The sequence below is a fragment of the Podarcis tiliguerta genome (genome assembly GCF_965153285.1).
Source record: "Podarcis tiliguerta genome assembly, chromosome: 13".
Taxonomy (NCBI): domain Eukaryota; kingdom Metazoa; phylum Chordata; class Lepidosauria; order Squamata; family Lacertidae; genus Podarcis; species Podarcis tiliguerta.
The window spans coordinates 21685769-21711758 of record NC_139546.1 but is presented as its reverse complement, the minus strand read 5'-3'; the positions used below and the strand labels follow the sequence as shown (position 1 = coordinate 21711758).

Below are 25990 nucleotides of genomic sequence, written 5' to 3'. Positions count from 1 at the left end.
GGGAGGCGCTTAACAGGAAAGTAAGGTCAAGGTCAAGGTAAAGGGACCCCTGACTGTTAAGTCCAGTCATGGTCAACTCTGGGGTTTCGGCGCTCATCTCGCTTTACTGGCCAAGGGAGCCGGCGTTTGTCTGCAGAAAACTTCCGGGTCATATGGCCAGCATGACCAAGCCGCTTCTGGCGAACCAGAGTAGCGCATGGAAACGCCGTTTACCTTCCCGCTGGAGTGGTACCTATTTATCTACTTGCACTTTGATGTGCTTTTGAACTGCTACGTGGGCAGGAGCAGGGACCGAGCAACGGGAACTCACCCCGTTGCGGGGATTCGAACCGCCAACCTTCTAATCAGCAAGCCCTAGACTCTGTGGTTTAGACCACAGCGCCAGAATTTCAATTCACCAAAAAAGTTCAGTTCTAATCATTTAGGGCTGGATACAGACAATGGTTTCCTGACTGCTCCAGCCCCATTGAGAGAGGGAGCTATTAAGCTCCCCTCCTGACACCGCGTCTCAACTCACTACAACCTTGCCCTAACCAAGCCTCATGCCACTTCTGCTCCCCGCAATATGGGCTGCTACTGTTTCCTGTACCATTACAGACCTTCATTAACTCATGTTGCCAAGCTGATAGATTTATCATATATCACTGCTCTTGCAAAGGGCTACTGTACTTATGTTGCATACATCTTGCTGTAACTGAATTGTAACTGACTCTTATTTCTTGCATTTCATTTCCCTCTGATGCCCGTGCTAAAAAATTCCCCCCTCCTGTTTGTATGTACCTGCAATTGAGGATTACACTTCGTGTTTCGACAAAAGCTTATGCCATAATAAATACGTTCGTCTTCCAGGCACCACAAGACTCTTTGTTGTTTTCTGCGCAACACACAAACTTAACCCAGCAACCTTTCTGGTACTGTATGTCGTGCACTGATGGGAATTAGATAAATGATAAATAGTAATAATAGCAACAATACCCCATTATATATGGATTTTTGTTCTTTATTTCAGGCATTGGGGACTGAACAAAATAAGTCTTGGAAAGGCTGAACCTGAAGTAGAAAGAAATGGCGACATTAATTCCGGCAGTTTCTATTGAAGACAGGTTGGCTGGTTACATTAAAAGGATTAGAGAGCAATCAGCATTCCGCAATGACCAAAGAGAAAAAAAACCCTGAAGCAAAATAAACATTTAAAAAGCCACCCAACCAACTGACCCTCTGCTGGAGGTTACAAAAAGGTTACATGGGAATCAACTCATGGTGAAGGAATGTTTTCCCCCTTCTCCTCTCAACCTAGGTATTTGCTCATTCATGTGCATTAAATGGCATTGTCAGCTGTGCTGAGCAAGAAATGGATGCTACTTTATTGGGCCATAGATTACAATGGAGAATGCTGGGAGTGTAAGCTTTTAGGTTACACAGAGTTCATCTTCGGGTGTAGGAATTCATTTTTATTTATTTTTAAAGGATAGTATTGCACGCCTGGCTGGAAGTTAGCCCAATAAATCATTTTGCTACTCCTGGGTTGGATCCAGATGGGAGTTAGTTTGACTAATCTTTTCACATAGATTTAAAAGGGCCCCGAGTGTAGCTAATTTGGTCTGGATTAGGGATCAAACGATCTTTCAACGTTGGTTCTCTGTTTCTCATTTTTCAATCTTAAATTTAGTTTACAGCGATTTGCAATTAAAAACAACATCACCAGCATGTTAGTGTGATTTTCTCCTAATAAAACAGATTTTTGTACACAGCTGTGACTGATGTACAACTTAGCCTAAGGCATTTTTATGCTATTCTCACTAATAAATGCATCATTTTATGCACACTTTCTCATAATATATGCATTTTTGTAAACATTTTTGTTGGTTGCATAATTGCAAATTTCAAAGCCTGGCTGTGTTTCAGTTCTCAGATTGTTTCAGAAAGTGTGTGTTTGACAGATTCGCCTATAAAAGCAAACTGAATGAAATTCTTCCCCCATTCCTAGTCTGGATAACCCATTTTTCTTGGTTGTTTCTAATGTACTCCTGAGGTTTATCATAACTGATGGGGTGATTTTATTTTATTATCATTAGCCGATATTATATTATTTCACAATGTTATATGTGAAATTCATTTTTTAATTGTGTCACATATTATTAGTTATATTCTGGATTTTAGTTGTATTTTGAATTTGAATATTGCTCAAGTTGTTCGAGGATGACCATGTTACTTTGCTGCATATTTTGCCCTAAGAACGGTAAAGTGGCAAGGTGGCACACAAATTAAAAATGAAATATAATGTGAGCAGCAAGGAGGTGTGAATGAGGAGAGCATTTTTGAGGTCAAGCATTTGATTCTCTCCTTTGTTCTGCCAATGTCACGCTGTAATCTGAATTTTGCGATTTAATCTGTGGGGGAATCTGGTGGTAGGTGGCCTGGTTTTGCTCTGATGGCCTTCCTGTCCCTTCAGTTGCATATTTATGCCCTTGTTTATTCCAATTCATACCCAGTCTCCTAAAATTTGGGACAGATTACTATTTTGAAATGACATGTCAATATATTTTATACCAGGGAAATCTTTGGAGTGGCAAGCATTGCTGAATGTATAAGTTTCACCACCTTGACTTTTGGCCATGCTGATTTGTATCACAGTACCCCAACCCTGTTATAGAGCAATAAATTTAGATTTACACACACACACACACACACACACAACCAGCAGAATATACACCGAGGCTGCAATCCTATGTACACTTACATGGAAGTAAGTCTCGCAGAACCAAGCAGGATTTCCTCCTGAATAAGCATGCCAAGGATAGGGCTGCAAATTTCAGACCCTCGCCCAAAGCTTACATTATCCCATATTATATATTTAATTTAAATGATGGGTGTTTTTCATCAGCGAGTTGAAAAATCATTCTAATTACCACCTGTGAAGCTTTGATGCTGCCACTGCCGCGCCACCTGGGTCACACGATCTCTGTTTGCAAGGTGCTTCCTGTAGCAAATAAATGATAGCCACAAACCCCTTTGTCTGGAATATATGGGGAGATGTGGTTAACAGTGGAAACTGGAAGACCAGTCATGCACTTAATGCTCATAAGTGACATAAAAAGTGAATGATGGTTCAGATATTAATGTACAGTGGCACCTCTGGTTACGTACTTAATTCGTTCTGGAGGTCCATTCTTAACCTGAAACTGTTCTTAAGCTGAGGTACCACTTTAGCTAATGGGGCCTCCTGCTGCCGCTGTGCCGCTGTCGCACAATTTGTGTTCTCATCCTGAGGTAAAGTTATTAACCTGAGGTACTACTTCCGGGCTAGTGGAGTCTGTAACCTGAAGCGTCTGTAACCTGAAGTGTCTGTAACCCGAGGTACCACTGTAAATCTCTCTTCCTGCATGAACTTCAGTTTTTGTTTTTTAAAACTATCTCTACACCTTCAGCACTGTATTCACCCTTGCACACAAATAGCTGAAGTGAGGAAAAAGTGCCTTTAGTCAGGGATGTGGATTCCACGTACACATGCTGCACCAAGAAAACAGAATCCTAACAGAATCCTATAGACAAATTAACTACATTTGCATCCACATCCACTGTGTGTCTGTTATTCTGCTTCAGTTTATTATGGCTAAAGAGTTATGCAACTTGTGGTCAGCCCTTTCCCACTTCAAAGGTGTTGCCCCCATGATTACGTTCACTCGAAACTTTTTTTCACAATGGAAGCTGAAAATATTGGATTTGACCTAATTCCAAATGTGTCTCCCTTGTGTAGCAAGATTGCCTGAATGTGCACAGCGCTGTTTTGGCCTTTTGCGTAACTTGTGAAACTGCTCTTAGTTGCATTGGCAAGAGCGCCACCTGGTGACAACCAATACCCCTTGCTGCAAAGACGGTGAGGTTGAGGAGATTTCAGGTTGGCTTTGTGCTTTCTCCATGCTGAAATCTCTGGGCTTTGGCATCCATACAAGAAAGAACACTTTTGGTTTCTTGAAACACATTCTAAAGCAGTATGCCTCTTAACAGTAGCCAGAGGGAACATCACACATACCAAAACTATGGACATTTGATGCACACCCAAAGGTCTTCTCGGAGTACAACCGGTTTTTCCTTTAATTGGGGAAGTTGGACTGTCAGCACAAGAGCTACACGCACACATCCAACTGGTCTTTGGTTGCCTGAAGGGCCCAACTTTCAATGGATTCAACAGGAACAGAGAAAGTTGCCTTATATTGAGTCAGACCATTCGACGAACCAGTTCAGTATTGTCTACACCAGAGATAGTGAGCCCGCATCCTCCAGATGTTGTTGGAATCCAGCTCCCCTCAGCTCTAGCCAGTATGTCCAGTGGCCAAGGATGATGGGAACTGTAAACCAGCAATTTCTGAAGGGTCATGGGTTCTCCACCCCAGGTCTGCACTGACTGGCAGCAGTGTTGTTGTTGTTTAGTCGTTTAGTCGCGTCTGACTCTTCGTGACCCCATGGACCACAGCACGCCAGGCCCTCCTGTCTTCCATTGCCTCCCACAGTTTGGTCAAACTCATGCTGGTAGCTTCGGGAACACTGTCCAACCATCTCGTCCTCTGTCGTCCCCTTCTCCTTGTGCCCTCCATCTTTCCCAGCATCAGATTCTTTTCCAGGGAGTCTTCTCTTCTCATGAGGTGGCCAAAGTACTGGAGTCTCAGCTTCACGATCTGTCCTACCAGTGAGCACTCAGGGCTGATTTCCTTAAGAATGGATAGGTTTGATCTTCTTGCAGTCCATGGGACTCTCAAGAGTCTCCTCCAGCACCATAATTCAAAAGCATCAATTCTTTGGCGATCAGCCTTCTTTCTGGTCCAATCATTACTACAGGGAAAACCATAGCTTTAACTATACGGACCTTTGTTGGCAAGGTGATGTCTCTGCTTTTTAAGATGCTGTCTAGGTTTGTCATCGCTTTTCTCCCAAGAAGCAGGCGTCTTTTAATTTCGTGACTGCTGTCACCATCTGTAGTGATCATGGAGCCAAGAAAGTAAAATCTCTCACTACCTGGAGCAGGAACCAGCAAGCCACTCCAGTATCCCTGCCAAGAAAACTCCATGGACAAAGACAACTGGCAGCAGTATTCTGATGTTTTTCAGGCAGGACAACTCTTCCCTGCACACAACAGGAGTGAAACTGGGACCCTCTGCATGCAAAGCCACGTTATCTGCTGCCAAGCTGTGCCCCTGTTCCACTGAGCCCGCTCTGCTGAGATTTAGCTTGCTGAAGGTGTTCAGAAAAGCGAATTCCATCAGTATTCCACCAGCCAAATATCCAGCTTTCCACAATCTACCCTCTAGAGAGCATGATGCAAAACCAGCTTCTCTCCCATCTTCAAAGATGCAGTGTTGAGCAGAGATTGTCCTCAACCGCTTCCTAGATCCAAAGCATTGGGACTCAGACATCAGAAACTCTAACTTAAAAGTCATGCCTCGGTTAGGAATCATAGAATTGTAAAGTTGGAAGTGACTGAGGTGCTGTCTGGGTGGCCTTGGGCAAGTCACTCCCTCCAGGATTCAGCTGACCATCAACGAAATGGGACTAATAGTGACCTATTCCAGAGGGTGATTATGAAGATCAGGTTGAAAATAGTAATACAAGGACTGCAAAACAGTACAGTGGCACCTCGGGGTACATACGCTTCAGGTTACATACGCTTCAGGTTACAGACTCCGCTAACCCAGAAATAGTACCTCAGGTTAAGAACTTTGCTTCAGGATGAGAACAGAAATTGTGCTCCGGCGGTGCGGTGGCAGCGGGAGGCCCCATTAGCTAAAGTGGTGCTTCAGGTTAAGAACAGTTTCAGGTTAAGATCGGACCTCCGGAACGAATTAAGTACTTAAACCCGAGGTACCACTGTATTCTGAATGCAGCCTGCTGAAATTCCAGAGTTCCTGGTTCCCCCTGCAGTGGAATTTAAGCAGATGTGCATGAGCTGCACGGATTTTTTTAATAAACCTCTGCATAGAAGCACCCTAGCTGGATACAAAACTGCACCAAAACCCCACCTTGGCTAGGTTTGTCCTTTGCATTGGAGAACCACTCACAAAGAGTGCATTCTGTCCTTTTGGGCTGTAGCATTCCAGTGCTTATAAGTGCACACAAGAAAATATTATTATTTATATGTATTGCATTTTTACCACACCCTTCGTCCAAAGTCGCATACATGGTTCTTACATATACAGACAACATTTTATCCTCACAATCATCTTGTGCTGCAGGTTTGTGTTCAAAATGGTCAGACAGTAAGCTTCATAACTCATCTGGGTCTCCCTGGATCTTGAAGCACAACTGCACCACACTGAGATTGAGGTCACGTTCATACCATACATGGAAGCACTTTATGACATCCCCCAAAGGATCATGGGGCAGTTCCCAGGATTCACTACAACTGTTGAAGTGGTATAAGAGTGTTTTGAAGATATGGTGTGGATATAACCTGATGAACTCTTTAGGCTGCAGATTTACATTCTTTAAGCCGAGTACAGCCAGAGATTTTAAGAACTGGTGCTGAAAAAACAGCTGCACTTGATGGGAGTCTGTGGCTGTGTACGCAGGCTGTGTACGCATTACAGGCTGTTCTTTTCTCAGTTTGGTTCAAAGCCCATTTGAGGAAAAACAAATCAAAATACAGTATTTCATAATAAGTGACAGGACATATATGGACTGAGGTTTACAACATGAGTACAGTGGTACCTCGGGTTACAGACACTTCAGGTTACAGACGCTTCAGGTTACAGGCTCCACTAACCCAGAAATAGTATCTCAGGTTAAGAACTTTGCTTCAGGATGAGAACAGAAATCGTGCTCTGGCGGCGCAGTGGCAGCGGGAGGCCCCATTAGCTAAAGTGGTGCTTCAGGTTAAGAACAGTTTCAGGTTAAGAACGGACCTCCAGAACGAATTAAGTTCTTAACCCGAGGTGCCACTGTACACCACTTCCCAAACCAGCCATGGGAGAACACTGGATCCAGAGTAAACAGGAGTGTGTACCCAGTGTCTCTCTCTCTTGCTTTGCACAGTGAATGTGAGGATACTCTCCATTTGATTGAGGGCCATTAGTGCTTCCACAAATGGCGGCTGTTATCATGTTAATGGACTGCCTTGTTGTTGCAAATATATATGGCTCTTGCTTTCATTTGAGGTTTGAATTACATACGTGCAGTTGAAACAAAATATTGCACCCATTCAAAACCGGTCAGAACTTCAGAATTCAGAGCAAGAATTACGAACTTGTGCACCTTTTTTTACTTTTGGAATTAAACTTCCCCTGCCCGCCCAATTAATTTCAATGCCATTATTATCTGCGAGACATCTCTTATGCTTATCCATGGTCTTGATTCAATAAAAGTCACTTGAAAACTTCTATACTTCCTAAATCCAATGGACCAGTCACTACCTGCTGGGGTTGCCATATTTCAAACATTGAAAACTGTTGAGGTTTTTTTGGCCAAAGTTGTTTAGCTCTTTTTTTTTTTAGTTCTGCCCAAAGTTGTTGAGCTTCTTTGGAAAAAAAATTGCAAAAAAATGCCATTTTTGAGCCATTTTTAAGGAAAATCGGCAAAAACTGCACCGCCGACATGAATGGGCTACCATATGTCTGGATTTTCCTGGACGTTTCCTAAAACTGATTTTCGCCCGGACACTGCTGCCGACTGCTGTATTCCAGATCTGTCCGGGAATCCCCAGACGTATAGCAACCCTGTATTAGCCCCAGCCAGCATGTCGAATGGCCAGGGATATAGTGAGCATACAGGATCAATCCCTGAGAGTATGATCAATATTAAATAGCTACAGATTGAAAAGTAGGTTCCACAGGAAGCATTGTTCAGAGGTGGTGGGAAGCGAGGATAACGCTTTATCCCGTAAATCTACAGATCCCATCCCAAATATTATTTTTTCGCCCTGAGACCATACTGTGAAACTCATGGAACTTTTTTTTATCAGGAGCATCTGCCTGCAGTACCCCCCCCTTTCCCAAGGCCATGGTTCCTGGGGACAGGTAGGGGCTTGCCCCCAGCTCAGGATCATCTCCCGGAAGAGAACCGGTATCGTATCTTTGCTCACAGGCCTAGCTAGTGCCGAGACCACACAGGTGGAGTAAATAAAGTTAATGCCGTAGAATTACCGTTGGGGCATTTCCTCGCTGAGGAGCGTCTGAAGCACCGAGCTGTGCCTTGAAATTACTGCTAATTATAGAGGCCATTTGCATAAATTACAAGGAGAAGAGGCAGTTGCCGCCAATCCTTTCCATGCACTTAGGAAGAGAGTTCCGCTTGTTGGATGGCGACAAAGAGGGAAAGGGCGGTGGGGTGGAAAGGAAGATAGCCTGATGAGGAGGATGGATTCGGGAGGAAGAGGGGAGAGTGAGGTGGGGGGGGGGGAGAGAAGAGAGAGATGTTAGAGAGATGAAAGATCCTAGATTTGCACTAGAGGCTAAATAGATGTTGGAAAGAGGCCTGACATTTTGCAGAATTAGCTGGGGAAACCCCACTTTGTGCATCCAAAAGCTGGATTTTCATAATCTGAAATATGAGTTTTAAATTAAGAGCCAGCTTTTCAGGGAGCTGCATGGGGGTGGAGGGAATTTCTGTTGCTGTGTGTTCAGTTTTGCCTGTGAATACTCAAATGACAGTGGCCTACCGGACGGAAATGTTGAAAGCATTCCTAAGAGAATGCACACAGGAGGCTGTGAGCAGTTGCGACAACTAGAAATTCTTATGCTCAGAGACAGCTCCCTCTTTTATGCTCCTTTTCGCCACGGGACCTGCACTGCCCAAGAGCAGGTTAAAATTGGTGGTGGCTCTTGAATTGGCTGTAATTCCATGTTCTCACTGCTCAAATAGACTGCCCCTGCTCAGAAGCTACCGTGCAACAATTCTTCTGGCTGCTGCAGTCTAGCTTCCCTTCTCCAGTTCTGTTCTCAGTCAACAGTATTCAGATATTGTGTGTGCTTTCCTGGTGAGGAAATAATGATGCCACTCTACCTGGCCTGCTGCCCTCACTAAGCCTCTGAGAGAGCTGAGGTCTCACTTTACATTTGCTTATGTACATAATAAAACTAAAACAAGTGCCTCTGGGAGAATTAATTAAAATGGTGGCTAGCTGGGGTTTCACCACCACTGCACTTTGTAGCATGACCATTCACCCTATAGGCAAAGTTGTTGTTGTTGTTTAGTTTTAAAAGCGGAAAGGGCAGATCTGGGGCCTGGTCTAAAAGATTATTGGAATAGGCCCCTGGCCCCTGGGACATACCTCACAACAACCCAGGGGAATATCCTCTAACTACAGCAAAAAAAATGTTATCATTGCTGATATGTTAAAGTGATTCCCTTTTTCCTCACTTGGCTTCAAGAGTTTTATGAGTTGCTATTTTTGTTGATTCTGGATTATTATTTATGAGGCTGGTATTTCTGGTAGCTGTTTAATGTATTTAGTGGATTTGGTTTTATTGTATGTATTTTTTTATTGTTCCAAGTAGTATGTAAGTTTTATAAAGTAAGTAAGTAAATATTGGCCCAATTATTCTTTGTCTCAAAAATGCTACATGAGGAAAACTGTCATGGAGTTATTTGTAACAGGACAGTGGCTTGTGGGAAAAGGAGTAAGGGCACCCACCCACCCAACTACTTCCACATTCTCAGTTGTCTATTAAAAAGCAAATTTACAATCTGAAAAAGACCTACTCGGTCTATAGTTATATAATATGTGCGTAATGTAGGGTTCGGCCCCTAAGCAAGGCTGGTCCAAGTCATTTTGACACCCAAATGGAAAATCTTCACAACGGCTTTCACTTCCCTCTTATTAACATGGGGGCAGAACAGAGAATTGTGTTCAGAAAGGGTACCTCACATAAGACTTTATGGGCTTCCCCTCTCTCTAGGCTATAGGAGGGAATGCCATCGTTGGAGATAGTATTCAGGGTGGCATGCACTTGGAAACAGCCCATAGCAAATATTCTGTTAGGATAACCTGGTGCAATTTGTACCTCAGAGTTTGCGTGATGCCTAAATTTGGGAGGGAATTTCCTCCTCCGATTAGTCAGGCAAATGGGACCACAGCCGAGTGACACGGCGCGAACTATGCATAACCAAAGTCGTCTCCAGTTTTGTTCCTGGCATACCCAGTTTAAAGGCGTAGATCTTGAAGAGACTCAACTGCTACCCATCAAGAGTAGACAGTTTTGGACTAGGAAAACCAGTGGTGCGATGCAGTATAATATCACTTCATAACACTCGAATGTTTCCTACCTGACTCATGAAGTGTGTGATTTGGTTCACTCACTTTCCTGAGTCACCTGGAGCTATTCTGTTCTGCAGGCACTTTTCTTACAGAGCACCTGCTCTCTCTGCTTGTGGCGCAGAGTGGCCTGGATTGCATGGGCAAATCTGGGCAGAGCAGTTCTTCATTTATTAAGAGTGATGCCAGGGCTCACATCTGCAGAGAAACCCCTCAGAAGCCAACTGACTGTCCTTGAAGCCCTTTCCCCTAATGCGCTATCTGTGAGGGCTCTCTGTGAGGGGGGTGGGAATCTACACACGAAAGATTTAATTATTTCATTTCATTTGTCCCTGGAACGCATGCTTGGAGGTGACTCCAGGTGATTTGGCTGGCTGGTAGATGGGTGCTGCTGGTCAGATGGTTTCAAATTGTTGTAAGCTGCCATGGGATCTTGGGGTGAAGGGCAGGCAATACAGTGGTAAAGGTAAAGGTACCCCTGCCCGTATGAGCCAGTCGTGTCCGACTCTAGGGTTGCTTGCTCATCTCGCTCTAGAGGCCGTGAGCTGGCGCCGCCCGAGGACACTTCCGGGTCACGTGGCCAGCGTGACGAAGCTGCAGCTGGCGAGCCAGCACCAGCGCAGCACACGGAAACACCGTTTACCTTCCCGCTATAAAGCGGTACCTATTTATCTACTTGCACTTAAGAGTGCTTTCGAACTGCTAGGTGGGCAGGAGCTGGGACCGAACGACGGGAGCTCACCCCGCCACGGGGAATCGAACCACCGACCATACGATCGGCAAATCCTAGGCACTGAGGTTTTACCCACAGCGCCACCCGCGTCCCTCAATACAGTGGTACCTCGGGTTAAGTACTTAATTCATTCCGGAGGTCCGTTCTTAACCTGAAGCTGTTCTTAACCTGAAGCACCACTTTAGCTAATGGGGCCTCCTGCTGCTGTACCACTGTAAACGGAAATTAAACAACAACAACATCAGTTTATTCCCTTCTCTCACATGAATCTGCTGGGACACTAAAATGATTCTCACAAGTCCTTCTTTGGGGTCCCCACCACCACTGCCTTTAAAACAGGGCTTTTCCAGTTGTGGTACCCCAATTCTGAAATGTCTTCCATGGAGACAGGGGATTATGGAGGGCTCCACTGGCTGAGGGAACCCTAGGCATAAATGCCCTTTAGCAGTCCCCTTCTTAAGTGAGTGGGTGTACTTGGCAGTGATGGTGAGAGCAGCCGTTGGCCCCTTGAGTTTCACACAATGCCCTGTTAGCAGCAGTATTGTGGGGAATTAAAATGGCGGCCTACAGACCCAGATACCAGGGCAGGTGTTAGTACTACTGGGTCCTACCCAAGGGTGCTGGAGTCTTTTTCATACCAAGGTAAGGCCTTATTACAGTGGTACCTCGGGTTACATACGCTTCAGGTTACAGACTCCGCTAACCCAGAAATAGTACGTCAGGTTAAGAACTTTGCTTCAGGATGAGAACAGAAATTGTGTGGCAGCAGCAGGAGGCCCCATTAGCTAAAGTGGTACCTCAGGTTAAGAACAGTTTCAGGTTAAGCACGGACCTCTGGAAAGAATTAAGTACGTAACCTGAGGTACCACTGTACATGCCAAAGCTTTTTAAATGTTGACTTTTTATACAGTTTTAAATCTGGCGTTCTCTTCTCCTGCTGCTTCTGTTTTATGTGGGGTTCATGTCCAGTTATTTATTTTTACCTGTTAGCCGTTCTGCAGTATTTTAACCTGGGTGTGTATGAGTAAATAGAGGCTGTGTGCAAGTGGGTTTTACAGGCCCAATTTTCCTGTACATCTTTTGTCCACACTTAGAATCATAAAATTGTAGAGTTGGAAGGGACCCAGAGAATCATCTAGTCCAACCCCTTCAATGAAGGAATATGCAGCTGAGCCATATGGGGATTAAACCTGCAACCTTGGCATTATCAGCTTCATGCTTTAACCAACTGAAAGTGCTTTCAGTTTAAAACTATCTGTGTTTCCTGTCTATGCCAGCAAGCAGTGCTTGATGGAATGTATTTGCACTATGTGGCGTTGTCTCCTCCATTAGTACTTCCCAGAGAGCCAGTGTGGTGTAGTGGTTAAGAGCAGTTGTCTCGTAATCTGGGGAACTGGGTTCGCGTCTCCGCTCCTCCACATGCAGCTGCTGGGTGACCTTGGGCCAGTCACACATCTTTGAAGTCTCTCAGCCCCACTCACCTCACAGAGTGTTTGTTGTGGGGGAGGAAGGGAAAGGAGATTGTGAGCCGCTTGGAGACTCCTTAAAGGGAGTGAAAGGCGGGATATCAAATCCAAACTCTTCTTCTTCCCCATCCGTCTGACATTCCAGACACCTGAGATCCACTGTGGGCTTGTGCCCAGGTGTCTACCCATCCACATACACCTTTAAAAAAAAAGATCAATGCATTAGTGCAATAATGAAACTTCATGCATGTTTCACTGTGGGCAAAATGGCCAGTTTTCACTTTTTGCAATAGATTTATTTTTTACCAAATTTGCTCAAAACAGCAGTTTCAAAACCGAAAACATATTTGTGCGTTGTGCTTGGCCCCATCAGCTAAACAGCTAGCAGCCCACAAAGGAGTGCCTTGCCAGAGCAAATAACAGCTGGGCAGGTGGAGACACAGGCTCCTCTGATCTCCACGCATCCGCCCAACACAGAAAGCCACAGTGATTTTGGAGAAGGACCTAAACAGTACATTTCAAATGCGCGCACACAAGCACACATGGCCAAGGCAAGATGGGGAGAGCAATTTGGAGGAGAGGGGTGTGGAGACAGTTTGTCTTCTTTTGGTTCCCCCCACTACCCCCATACCTGCTTTGGCCTATTTAATATTTATTTTTAATACAGCCATTGTGTGCAACAGAAGTTCCACACCAAACAGCTGTTTTAAAAAACTACAAAAACCATACAAATGCGCCTTCAGGAACCACTGGTGGAAATAGGCAATCTGTATCTTTCCCTATGGGTAACAAAATTGTTAGTTTGCATTCAGGTGATGAACAAATGGAAGTAGGGTGTGTTGCGATGGACAGCACCCAGGAAAGCGCCACGAAGCACATTGGGGGAAAATAGCCCCCCTATCCAATGTGCTCTAGAGCATCCACACTTAGGTAATGTGCAATTTTAGGTCACATTCCCCCCCCCCATACTGTGTTATCTGTGGATTGCGCAAATCAGAATTAAATGGGAATAAAGTATGTGCTGCCACTTGGACGATGTTGTGCGGACGCAGTGATAAAACATGCTCACGTGAAGACGCATCAAATCCACCTTAAACTGGTGTTGTGTACACCCCCAGAAGTCACTTAAATAAATACATCCATGTTATGAGTCTATAAAGGTACAAAAAATAACTTTTCTATAGGTCAGAACAGGCCAGAAAAAAAGTGCAGAGGTCTTTCCTCTCTCCGTTTTTTTTTTGTGGGGGGTGTCAGGGTATCTGCTATCAGGGACAGTTCACTTTTCTCACAACAAAATTTGTTCCTCAGCTAGGAAAGTCACCACCACTAGCTTGAAACAAATCCCCCACTTTGATTCTGACTCCACCTTGCCTCCCCCATCTCCTCTGAGTAAGTTTTTCATCTAATTTTTGTAGCATGTTTAAAGAAATGCCGTGTGAGGCCTGGGCTTTCTGGTCCACTCACTTCCTTATTTTCCTTGATCTCTGCAGGCCTTGTTTCAAAATAAAATAAAATATCCAAACTCCCTCCCCCTGCAAGCTTTTTTGCCTGACGGCAGGAAAGACCTACACTCAGCACCCGGCTAAGGCTTTCGGTCCCGGAGACAGTGCGTCCGTCGGTGGGTTTTTGATGTCTGCAGTTCAGAAGCCGCCCTTCCAGGTGGCTCAAAAGCATCTCTGTGGCTCAGACACATAGACTCGCGTCTGTATCTCCCACCCCTACCTCAAATCCCTTCTTCCTCCTCCTCCTCCGCTGCCTTAAGACTTTGCTTCCTTCCTCCCAGGGATCTGTAATTTGTACTCTCTTCCCTCCCCCCCTCCCGCCCTCTTTTTTTCCTTCACTAGGTAACAGTGCAGCAAAATGCAAATCTGCCAAATCGTTAAATCACCAGTTTATAAATCCAGATCTACTTCTCTGTCACCCTTGGTTCCTGCTTTCTATCATCTAGCTTTCTTCTGCTCCACTTACTTTTCTAAAAAACTGAAATGGTTGCTGTGTTAACTGAGGTTGCTTAAACACAGGACCGGCTCTGCCATTAAGGAAGGTGAGACAGCTGGCCAGTAAGCAGGGTGCACCATGCACCCTGCTCTGTGTCCCCAATCTAGCTTGCAGGAGACACAGTTTCTTTCATTGCTAGTATTCAGCTGCCTGACTGGTCGTCTTTAGGTGTGGATTGGGAGAGGCACCATCTTGTCCTTTGCCTCAGGCAGCAAAATGTCTTGGGCCAGCCCTGCCAAAACACTGCTACTGATGATTCATAAGAACATCAGAATCAGGCCAACGGCCCACCTAGTCAAGCATCCTGTTTTCGCTGAGGCCAACCAGATGAATCTGGGCAAGCAGGATCTGAGCACAAAAGCAGTTTCCAGCAATTGGCATTCTGAAGGATACTGACTCTGACCTTAGAGGCAGACATTCAGATAGCCTTTGCAACAGCTGAGCTACAAAGCGGAGAGCTTCTTGCAATGCTGTAGCCCAGGAACGGGGAATCTGTGGTCCTTTGAATGTTGCTGAACTACAGCTCCCACAATTCCTGACCATTGATCATGCTGAATGGGGTTGATGGGAGCTGGAGTCCTATGGAGGGCCATAGGCTCCCCGCCACTGCTGTAGCTTGATTGCAGATTCCTTGAGATATGCATTGCGGGAACTGAGCTGCTAGATCTCAGACTTTCTTAATACAAGCTAGGCAAGGTCCGGAGCTTCTGGCAATACTTCAACTCTTCTCCTAGCTAATTAACATTAGCTGAAGGATGGTGTCAGGAATCGCAGGTGCTCTTTCAAAAACATTTCCCGCAACTCCACACATCTGATGAGAGAAACAGCAGGGCTTCATGAATCACGGGAAATTATGAAACAATCACTGTAGATTAATATCTGGATTTTAAAAGTGTTTAAACCTGCATGTGGTTTTGATTAAAAAATAATAACTCTTGCCTCCATCTCTCTTCAGTTTCCAGCCCAGTGAACAGTAGTCCATTAAAGCTGGCCAGTTAGGAGCTAGTAAGCCCAGGCCCACACCCTCACACAGGTGTCTGTCTGGCCAGAGGCAGGAAGATCCAGAAGGTTCCATTTCCTAGATTGATTGGGAGAGTGCAAGAATCTTTTCCATATTATTTCCCCTTGCAGACTTGGCTGGTCTCTTTATCGTGAGTGGACCCCAGGCCAAAACTGAGCTGACAAATCAGACATGAAGTGATTCACACAATTTGTAATTGCCTGAATGTTTCTTAAAAGTGAACAGCAGCTGCGCCGGCTCCTGTTGCATGGAGGGTTTAAACCAGGAGGGGGGAACTTTGGGCCAGTGGGTGAATGTGGCTCTATTTGGTCCTTGGGATTCTCCAGGAATCACACATCCTCCTCAGGCCACACCCCCTCTTCTTAGGCCACACCCCTCACTAGGCCTGCTCCACACCCTGTTCAAGAGCTTGTGCCAGACTGGAAAGTATTACTGAACTGTGATAATGTCTCTTACATGCCTGGAAGGAGGGCAGACTTCACAGTAGGCTGGAATGCAGCCTTCCAAACAAAGGGAAGAGTCAGATCTGCTGCTCCACTTTTGGCATATGTTGTGGTTGGTCTGTGGCAGGGGTGGGTAACCTGTAACCCTCCAGATGTTGTTGACCACATCACCCATCATCCCTAATCTCTGCTGCCTGGGGCTGATGGGAATCCAGCTATGTCTGTAGGCCCACAGATTACCTTTCCCTGGTCTGTGAGGAGCTGATGGGTGGATCATAGCTTTCCCTTTGGTGGTAGTGATAGGTGGATTAATCAGAGCTCTGTGTATGTCACAATTCTGAAGGTGTACAGACGAACTTGTGGCACTGAGTGCAGAATTCTGCTTTCTAGTCATCTCCATTTTGGTTTGAAAACAATTAAAAGCAAGTTTCTAGGCCTTATGGCTGCAAATAAATGATTGAAATTGAGCTCAGAGGTGTGGTTGGGGGTGGAGCTTCAGTGTCCTACATAGCTCTTTGATCCTTGCCACCATGACTATTAAATGGAGAATTACTTATGCAAAATAGTTTAAGTTGTTGAATAAAGTATGTAGACGGCCGACAGCATGTGAAAGTTCTGCCAAAACATCAGCACCAGCTGCCTATAAGCTGCCTGGCCAGTTTCAAGGTTCTTATATTAATATGCAAAGCTCTGAACAACTTTGGCTTACCCATATCACTGTTTAGGTTATCCAGAGGAGTGCTGTTAGTTGTCCCCTGCGTGACAGAGATCTGGCAGGCCTTAACTAGAAGTAGACTTAATGTTGCCGGTCAGATCCTGTGGAATTCTCTTCCAGCAGATTTGGCATATATCCTAGCGGCCAGTGCTTTTTTTCTAAAAAAATGTTTAGGAGTACTCTCATATTGAAATACTGCCTCTCAATTAGACCAAACTGAGATTCACAAAATATTTAGGGGTATGCGTACCCCTGCGTCCCTCCAGAAAAAAAGCACTGCTTGCAGCTAACTTTCATTTGTCTCTTGAAGAGCTTTTTACATCGTGCCATAGGCCTATTCAGTTGTGTAATTCCCCCTGCCCCTGCAAGAAAAGGTGGCCATTTTAATGATTAATTCGATGACATTTTCATGTCTCATTCTATTGGTATACATTGCTGCACACTGCCTTGATATTTTGTTTGGGTCTTCGGTTTGTAAATATCTGCTATAAATTAGTAAATAAAATACAAGAAATTATGCCCATCTCTGAAAGATAGCCGAGCTTAGCTTTCCTTGGTACTATACTTAGATCACCTGGATTCAGAAATGTAATTATTTTAGTGTGGAAAATGCACAGCTTGCTGACTGAAATTCAATGGTAAGGCCACCACTACTAGCTCAAATATGGGTGTCTAGCTGTTAGATACCAAGCAGGGCTCAATTAATTGCTTTTTGCTTGTATGTGTGTATATTTTAGTTAAGCCAAGCCCATCTATAAATCACTCATTTATGGAGTTCCTCACCCACAAAACAGGGTGGAGCGGTGTAAAAGAGATGGCTGCGGAGACGAGCTGGTTTGCTCATGCCTTGTTCCTTTTGGAGCAGGGCACGCTTGTGTGACAGAGCAAAAATGGCAATGAGTTCAGGTCAAGGTCAAAGGGATTCCAGAATGAGATGGTTCTGCAAAGGGTTTTGTTGCCATAGCAATTTCTCTCTCCAAACAAAGGACCCGTTTCAGTGATCCTACATAGCCCTGTATGCTTCACCCAGCAAGGCACAAAGGCTACGTCACAAAATACAGTGTAGAAACTGAGAGATGCTTCCATTTGGCCCTTCTGCACTGCCACACAGTGTGCAAAGGTGAAGTAGAGCCATTAACCCTTGACAAAAGGCATTAATACACTTTATTAATAAACTTTAATAAACTTAATCAACAAATAAATCAGCCAATGCTTTAATTGATGGTTAATTGATGGTTAATTGATCACTATCTGGACAGGGATAGCCTAACTTCTGTTGTCTAAGCTCTGTTAACCTGTAGGTTAGATTACTGCACGTCCGCTCACCCCTTTTGGTGCCACGGTGTTGCAGGATGGCAAAGGCTTCACCAGGGCCCTGACAAGGGAACTGGAACAGTGGTGCCCTTCCTGATAGGAACTGGATCCTGGCCTGCACCCAGCTTTGGCTAATGGGGGTGCAGGCTGGAGACTTGGGCTGTGCCAGGGGGCAGAGCCGGCGGAGCAGGTAGGCTTCCCTCGGATCCGCCCCTTGCCCATTTAAGCAGCCCACACTTGGGGCACTATCTGTTTGTTCCTTCACCAGGTTTTTTCCCCTGCCCACCCAACCTCGGTTTAAACTTATAGTCAATGACTTTGCTGCGGCTACGGTGGTTGCTGTTCTTTAAGGGGCTGGGTAGGAATTTGCCTGCCAGGCTAAATTGGCACTGACCCAGTGGTTTTGCCTACATCATAGCAATTGTCACAACTGGTTAGGCACTGGGGCAATCCTCTTTTTTTTGGATGGAGGGGAGATTGTAGTCTCTGCCTGCCCCTCCAAACGCTGTGGTATCCTGTTAAAGGTATCGGGGGGGGGGGGGGAGAGTGGCCGTGTCCATGTACCCAGGAGGGGCCAGGGCTGAAGGCGCTCCCCCAGATGGTGGTCCCTGCGGGGGTCACCCTATTTTATGTAAGTCTTGGGAACCCCCATCTGGGTTGACCATGCATCACTTCCGGCGGACCGGCTGGCAGTATTTTGATTGCCCCATGCCCAAGCCAAACCTCTTTCATCTGTATTCAATACCGTTGTGGCATGTTTTGACCCCCAAACCAGCCTCATTGGTCTCTTATTTGCATGGGGTGGGGTGGGGGAACCTGATGCCTGGTCTTGCTTTAGAAAAACGACTGCCTCCGAAGTTGGTTCGGAAGTTGGTGCAGAATTCAGCAGCCAGGTTGCTCACCAGGGCAAGACAGTTTGAACGTAAAACGCCAATTCTAGCCTGATTGCACTGGCTGCCAGTTAGTTTTCTAGCCCAATTCAAATTCCTGGTTTTCACCTAAAAAGCCTTAAACAGCTCAGGAGCACAATACCTCAAGGTTTCAACATATGTACCAACCTGGACTCTGCAATTATCATCTGAGACCCTTGTTTGTGTGCCTCGTCCACAAGAGGGTGGCAACACAAGAACGGGACTTTTCTGCAGTGGCTCCCCACTTGTTCTCCCAAGGGAGGCTCACCTGGTACCTTCATTACGTATCTTGAGACATCAGGCAAAAACATTTCTCCCAGACCTTTGGCTTATTAAACAATCTACAGTATAGCCTTTTAAACTGTGTGTGTGTGCGCGCTGGTGGAGTTATTGTTTTTGTTTTTTATCATGCTATATATTTTTGTGTTTTTATATTGTAAACTGCCCTGTGAACTTCAGATGGAGGACAGTATAGAAATGTGAAGAGGAGGAGGAGGAGGAGGAGGAGGAGGAGGAGGAGAAGAAGAAGAAGAAGAAGAAGAAGAAGAAGAAGAAGAAGAAGAAGAAGAAGAAGAAGGGGGGTAGAGTGAAGGGCACAATGCCAAGCAGGTTACACAGATGTGCCATCCATTCCTCTCTGTGTTTCATTTTCTGGGGAATAAATGGGGAAATGGCTTTTGTGTCTACTACTTTGCATCCAAAGTGGCAGACATTCTGCATTTTACTGCAAATTTATCCTAAGAAACACATTTTTATATGAAGTTTTGACTGACGTGTGAATTTTTGCAAGCAATTTCTCCTAATATAATGCACTTTTGTACGTTATTTTAACTGCCCTTTGAACCACCCTGAGACCTTCAGGTATAGGGCGGTATATAAATGCAATCAATCAACCAATCAACCAGGCTATCTAGATTTTTATCTAGATAGTAAACTCTCCCGTAATAAATGCATTTTTTGTAAACAGTGGTTAAAGAACTGCATTGCAATATTCTAATAAGTGCAAATTTCAAAGGATAGCTGTGCTTGGTTTACACTATTGTTTTGGAAAGCGTGAATTCCATAGATTCAGCTACTTTATAGCAAAAAAATGCTTACTAATGCTCACATACAGTTTTCCATGACATTTACGGCTTTTTCAAAGTGTAGCTGTGGAGACTGTAATATGGATAGGAAAGCTGGACGAGGGAGTGGCTTTTCAGTGCTTCCCGTGCCAGTATTTCTCTGTTATAAATCTCTCAGTTTCTCTCCCGCACCCCTTTTACATGTACCCTGAAAGGGACACAACTCTTAGCAGAAAATGATCTGTACTTTTGCTGCTAGAAGAAGAAGAAAAAGAGTTTGGATTTGATATCCCGCCTTTCACTCCCTTTAAGGAGTCTCAAAGTCTCAAAGCGGCTAACATTCTCCTTTCCCTTCCTCCCCCACAACAAACACTCTGTGGGGTGAGTGGGGCTGAGAGACTTCAAAGAAGTGTGACTGGCCCAAGGTCACTGAGCAGCTGCATGTGGAGGAGCAGAGACGCGAACCCGGTTCCCCAGATTAGGAGTCTACCGCTCTTAACCACTACACCACACTGGCTACTTGTGGTGGTGCAGTGGTACAGTTAGATTCTGGACTTAATGGTCTGAAGACCTCTCTCCTCTTTAAATGGCTAGGTAAAGGTAAAGGGACCCCTGACCATTAGATCCAGTTGTAACCGACTCTGGGGTTGCGGCGCTCATCTCACTTTACTGGCCAAGGGAGCCGGCATACAGCTTCCGGGTCATGTGGCCAGCATGACTAAGCTGCTTCTGGCAAACCAGAGCAGCGCACGGAAACGCCGTTTACCTTCCCGCCAGAGTGGTACCTATTTATCTACTTGCACTTTGATGTGCTTTCAAACTGCTAGGTTGGCAGGAGAAGGGACCGAGCAACGGGAGCTCACCCCGTCGCGGGGATTCAAACCGCCGACCTTCTGATCGGCAAGTCCTAGGCTCTGTGGTTTAACCCACAGCGCCACCCGCATCCCTAATGGCTATGTACTTACTTCCAAATGTGGCTAGACAGCCCTGCTGCATTTTTAGGACCCTCCAGCTCATTCTGATAAGTGGCACCCCCCCCCAAACCATGCACCCACAGTAACACTACTGCTTCTCCAAAAGGAAGGAGAGGTAGCTTTTCCTCCGAAGGGAAATGAGTGTGTGCCAGCAGAAGAGTACATTAATGCATTGATTCCTTTTTTTAAAAAAAAAATACTTTGTGGATGGTCTCTAAGTCCTCCCTCCGACTTAAACAGCTTTCCCACACACCAGCATCATATCCTCTTCAGCATCACCCTGTTCTCACCTGTCCCCTGCTACTACCACTGATGATGCATCAAAGAGAAACTGACCAAGCAGGAGAAAATCTGCAGGACAGAAGCAGTGGGCTGGCAAACCATTAGGCATCCCATCTCATGGGCTTGCGGCTGCTCCTCTGCAAACATCTTCTTTACGTTAGAAGCCGTGCTATAGTGGGGCAGGAAGACTGGGAGAGCAAAGCTCTGGGGCTTTTTTCATAGCAAGGAGCGATTACAACATCTGCTGAAGCCGGTTTATGGCAGCATTGTAAGCTTGGGGTGGGGGTAGAGGACAGGTCTGGTCTGGCTCACGATCCCTTTGACAGATAGGTTAGGTTTGGGAAGTGACTGGCCTGAAGTCACCCTGTGAATTGCATGGCTGATCAGGAGAACTGAACCCAGGTTTTCCCAACCAGAGTCCAGCATGCTCACTGTCAGCTTTTCCTAATAAAACAGGTACTCTGCTGTGTACTGTAGATGTGTATATCTGAATCTCCTTGGGGGCATGGCTATTGTGACTGTCATTATGATCTCCTGCACTTCAAATCTGACAGCAGCACCTCTGGTTACAAGGAGAACACATGGCTGGGAACACCATGTTTCTTGTGTAACATGTAATTCCACCCTGAGATATAGGTCACAAGGAAATGTATTCAATCTGGTTCCTAATACCACCTATTGCAGAAGCAAGATCATCTAACCACAAGACACAGACACACAGATTTCAGCCTCTGCTATCCAGCTCATGCCAATACACTGCAGAAATATACTTTCACAGTAACTTGCTCCAGCAGAGCATAGAGGCTGTGTATATACTCCTATTTACACTCTGCATCCAATGCGCTCCCACTGCTAGTTTGGGAAGCAACATTAGCCACAATCCATCCTGTTGTTTCTTATGAAATGCTGGGTTTAGATGCATTTCTCCTCAAACCAGCTTCGATCTGAACTGAGGAAAATAATATCCTGTGTTTTAAAGCTGGTAATACAGTATGTATACAGCCAAGGACTAGTGGGTTCGAAAAGATTAAACTCTAGGCGTCCAGGATTGGCCACTTTGTTAATGGGATGAAATATATCATATGTGTTGGTTTATTTAGATCCACCCTTTGCCCTGTTTCTTTGGAATTCAAAGTCTGGATATCCTTCTTTCCCTCATGTTTATCTTCCCCAAAATGCTAGGAGTTAGACTTGGTTGAGCAGTACGGTGGGTTTCCTGACTCAGCGGAGATTTCAACCAGGGTCTCATATATTTAAACCTGATACCTTGTCTACAGCACCCCTCTGACGAAAGGAGTTTGAGCAGTGGAAGACAATAGATATCAGTGCCTAGAACAAAAGGCAATGTACCTTAACCACCCATCTATTCAAAATAAATTTAAAACAGCCCGAAATGCATGCCACTGTTGAGGCCTCCCATCCTATCATTGGCTGCAGTGGCTGTTTTGGAATGATCCTGAACAGTCAAACTACCCAGCGGCAAATGGTTAGCTGTATTAACGGAACACTGACAAACATTGCAGTTTCATCTAGGTGACTGGAAGGCTTTAAGGTGGGTGCAGAGCAGGGGCGGGGGCCTAGAGACAAAAGCAGCTCTACACTGTAGGGGGAAAAGAGGACAGTAAAAGTAGTTCTAAGCAAGCAAGATGAATGTAAAGTGGGTGGGTGGAAGGCTTCCTGTCATAACATCACAGGTGAAGGAAGAAACCGTGTTGGGTAATAGGCTGAAAAGCAGGTATATGAGAAACAGGGTAAAAGAATCAAGAATCTGAGGGGAAGAAGCTTGGGGGAAACCCACAACAGGACCCAGGAACAGGAGAGGCCATATGTTATGACATGGAGGACTTTGGACCAACAAGGCACAGCAACAAACCAAAGAAGAAAAGATGTATACCCAAATACACATAATAATTTGAACTTATCAGCTCAGCTTGAGCGTTTTAACTGCCAAATTGCCAGCATTTCCCCCACTTAAGAGTTCAGATGGCAATGCTGATAGCAGGATATTCCCTGGCAGTGTTTCTTGCGAACACTGACAAGAAAGGCCATCAGCAAAACTGGTAAGCTTAAAAACCAGTAGCAGCCAAAACAATGAGGAAGCAGATCATCCCTAAAGAGAACAGATCTGCCACACAAAGCAGTTGATGGAGTCAGGCTTGTTCTCGAAATCTAATTCTTCCTCAACGCACGCATGTGCACACGCACTGCCAACCGGAGCCACCACAGCTCTTTTTGCTGCCTGCATGGAAATAGTTTAAGGTCTGTAAGTGAAACTTCTCTGCAAACATGGGTGCCAGTCTGGCTTGCTTCCCCTTCTTCAGCCGCTGCTCCTCCTCTCCCAGGACTGCTTCCATGCAGCTGCTTCTCAAACAGTAATTAGAAAAAAAAGGGGGGCAGAGAAGAAGGAAAGGGAGGGAAAGCGAGAGGGAGAGGGAGAGGGAGATCTCCTATTCCCGCAGGGCAGAGCACATCAAACAAACTCGAGCTGGCTCTTGTGAAACTGATGGCAATTTCCTCTTCTGTCATAAAACAAATTGTTGTTTGTCAGGAAAGCAGGTCAGCCATGGAGCGCCATGTGTGTGTGCTTGCCCTGCAGCCTGGATGTATTGTGAAGGGGCTCCATGCAGGAGGGACGCATGGAGGCTGACCAGCAAAGGTTCCACAGAAGCTAAAAGGGTCTGACTCTCTCCATTTGGTTCAATTGTCCATTATGCTAAAACAGCCAGGTTGGTTTGGGGGCCTAGAGAACCCTGCTGAGGCTGTGTATACGCCACACTTTTAAGGTACATTTGAAGCACATTATTTTTCTCAAATAATTCTGGGCACTGTAGTTTATCCCTCAGAGAGTTACAATTCTCAGCAATCCTTAACAAGCTACTGTGCCCAGAATTCTTTGAAGGAGCAGATGTGCTTTAAAGGTAGTCTAAGACTTAAGTCAAAGCAGTTTTGGTGCCTGAGGAGGAAAATATATTTCTAGCACATGAACATGTGGTCACACACACACACACCTTCTGCACAAGCTTCTTTTAAATAAACGGAAGCTGTGAAAGAGCATCACCATAGGAAGACAAACTATTGGGCAGGTGAACATTCTCTTTAGTTATATTCCATTTGTCTATGCCCAACTCTCCCAACCTTATCTTCATTCTGAAAAAAGCCACAACACCCAGCCAGGCTGCTGTGAAGACAAAGTGAGGCAACAGCTAAATGTAAGCTAAGCTTCAATAATAACATCAGGTATTTATCTAACATTCATATCACTTCACACTTATTGTCTCAGTAATCCTTACAACTCTGTAAGGTATTATTATTATTTTTAGACCCATGTTGCAGATTGGATTGGGGAGGGTGGTGTCTTGCCTAAGGTCACACAGTGAATTTGTGACACAGGTGGCATTTCAATCATCAAGGATATTAAAAATAAAAAAGGCCTATACCAGGGGTTGCCAATGTAGCAAACATCCCTCCTCATTTGCCCTTGTTGTTAAGCTGCCATGGTCTTTAACTGAAACCTACATATGATTTTGTATACTATTATTTAATAACTTCAGAGTTGGTTTGTGTGCTTTCCCATTCCATCCTGCCCTGTTTTATTATGGCTTTTGCCAGTTCATCTCTGCTAAAATTGTATAGCATTTTGGAGCTAAGGCTCCAAAAAGGTTCTGGGATCTGACCTTTAAGAAAAACCCAGCCTCTCCTAACATTTTTTAAAGTAGTTGACAGCCCTGAATAATTCATGTCTGATTTTTAATTATACCCGCTTCCTTTCCCTCCCTATCTTAATCAGAAAGCATGTATTGTCATCTAGGGAGGGGAGAACCAGTTTGACCAAATTTAGAACCTATTGAGGGGAAATTTCCATGATTTTGAAGACAAATAAAAAAAATGGTGATAGTTTAACAGAAACGTGAGTTTCTAGCTAGCACATGCCCTAAGTTTCATCTTTTGTGGGACATTATTTCAGTGCACTAACATGAAACAGTCACACAATATTTTGCAAACAAAGCCTTCATGTCCAAAAATGCGTCATGTAAGGCCACTCCTGAACTTGACTTTTGAGAGGGGCATGTTTAGTATGTCCAAGCCCTGCAGTCTGTTCTGGTCTGTCACTTATCTAGTTGGCTGGAAGAAAGTGGGATCAACAAGGACTGCTCTGTGCATACATGACTCATAGTGCAAATGTGATTATATTTCATCAGAAAAGGTTAAGAGATATTTGGAAACCACTGAAGGTAGCAGAGTGAGAGATCTGACCTTTGGGTTACAAGTCACCTGTAACTTCTACAGAGGCCCCACCGAAATCGACGGATGCCACACAATTGTACAGTCATACCTTCGTGTCGCTCTCTTTTATTTTAATGTTGCTTGTGCAGGAGAATTTCACAGTGGATTGTCCCACAGGTTAACTGCTGGGAGAGGGTGCCGTTTGTATTTTCCAAAAGGTCTTGGGCCAGGCTGGCAGATTTGGCACAGGTGACTGACTCTCCAGTGTAAATTGGTACTTTCCCCCCAGGTGACTCCTCCTAGCATCCTCCATTGCTATTTGATAACTGTCTTCTGTTGTGCCAGTAGCAGTGTGCGCAACCAGACCCACAATCTCTTCCATTAAACTCGCTAACGCACACACAGGAAGTGAGAAAGAGAGGAAAAGAGTATGGGGATGGCAGAAAAAGAGCAGGAGAAGGGGATGGCAAGAGAGAGAGAGAGAAAATGAAGATGTGGGGGGGGGGGGAGAAGGCAGATAGAGAATGTTCCCACCCACTGTTGGCATGCAGCCCCCCACCATCACTGCCATTACTCCTTAAGGACCATGCCCCTTGACAGAA

At 45.1% G+C, this 25990-nt stretch overlaps 1 protein-coding gene across 2 annotated transcripts in view; it reads right to left on the bottom strand.

The window, feature by feature from the left end:
- SP6 (Sp6 transcription factor) overlaps nucleotides 1–25990 on the bottom strand; it is a 108347-nt gene that overhangs the window by 33261 nt on the left and 49096 nt on the right. The gene's annotated exons all lie outside the window — the stretch shown is intronic.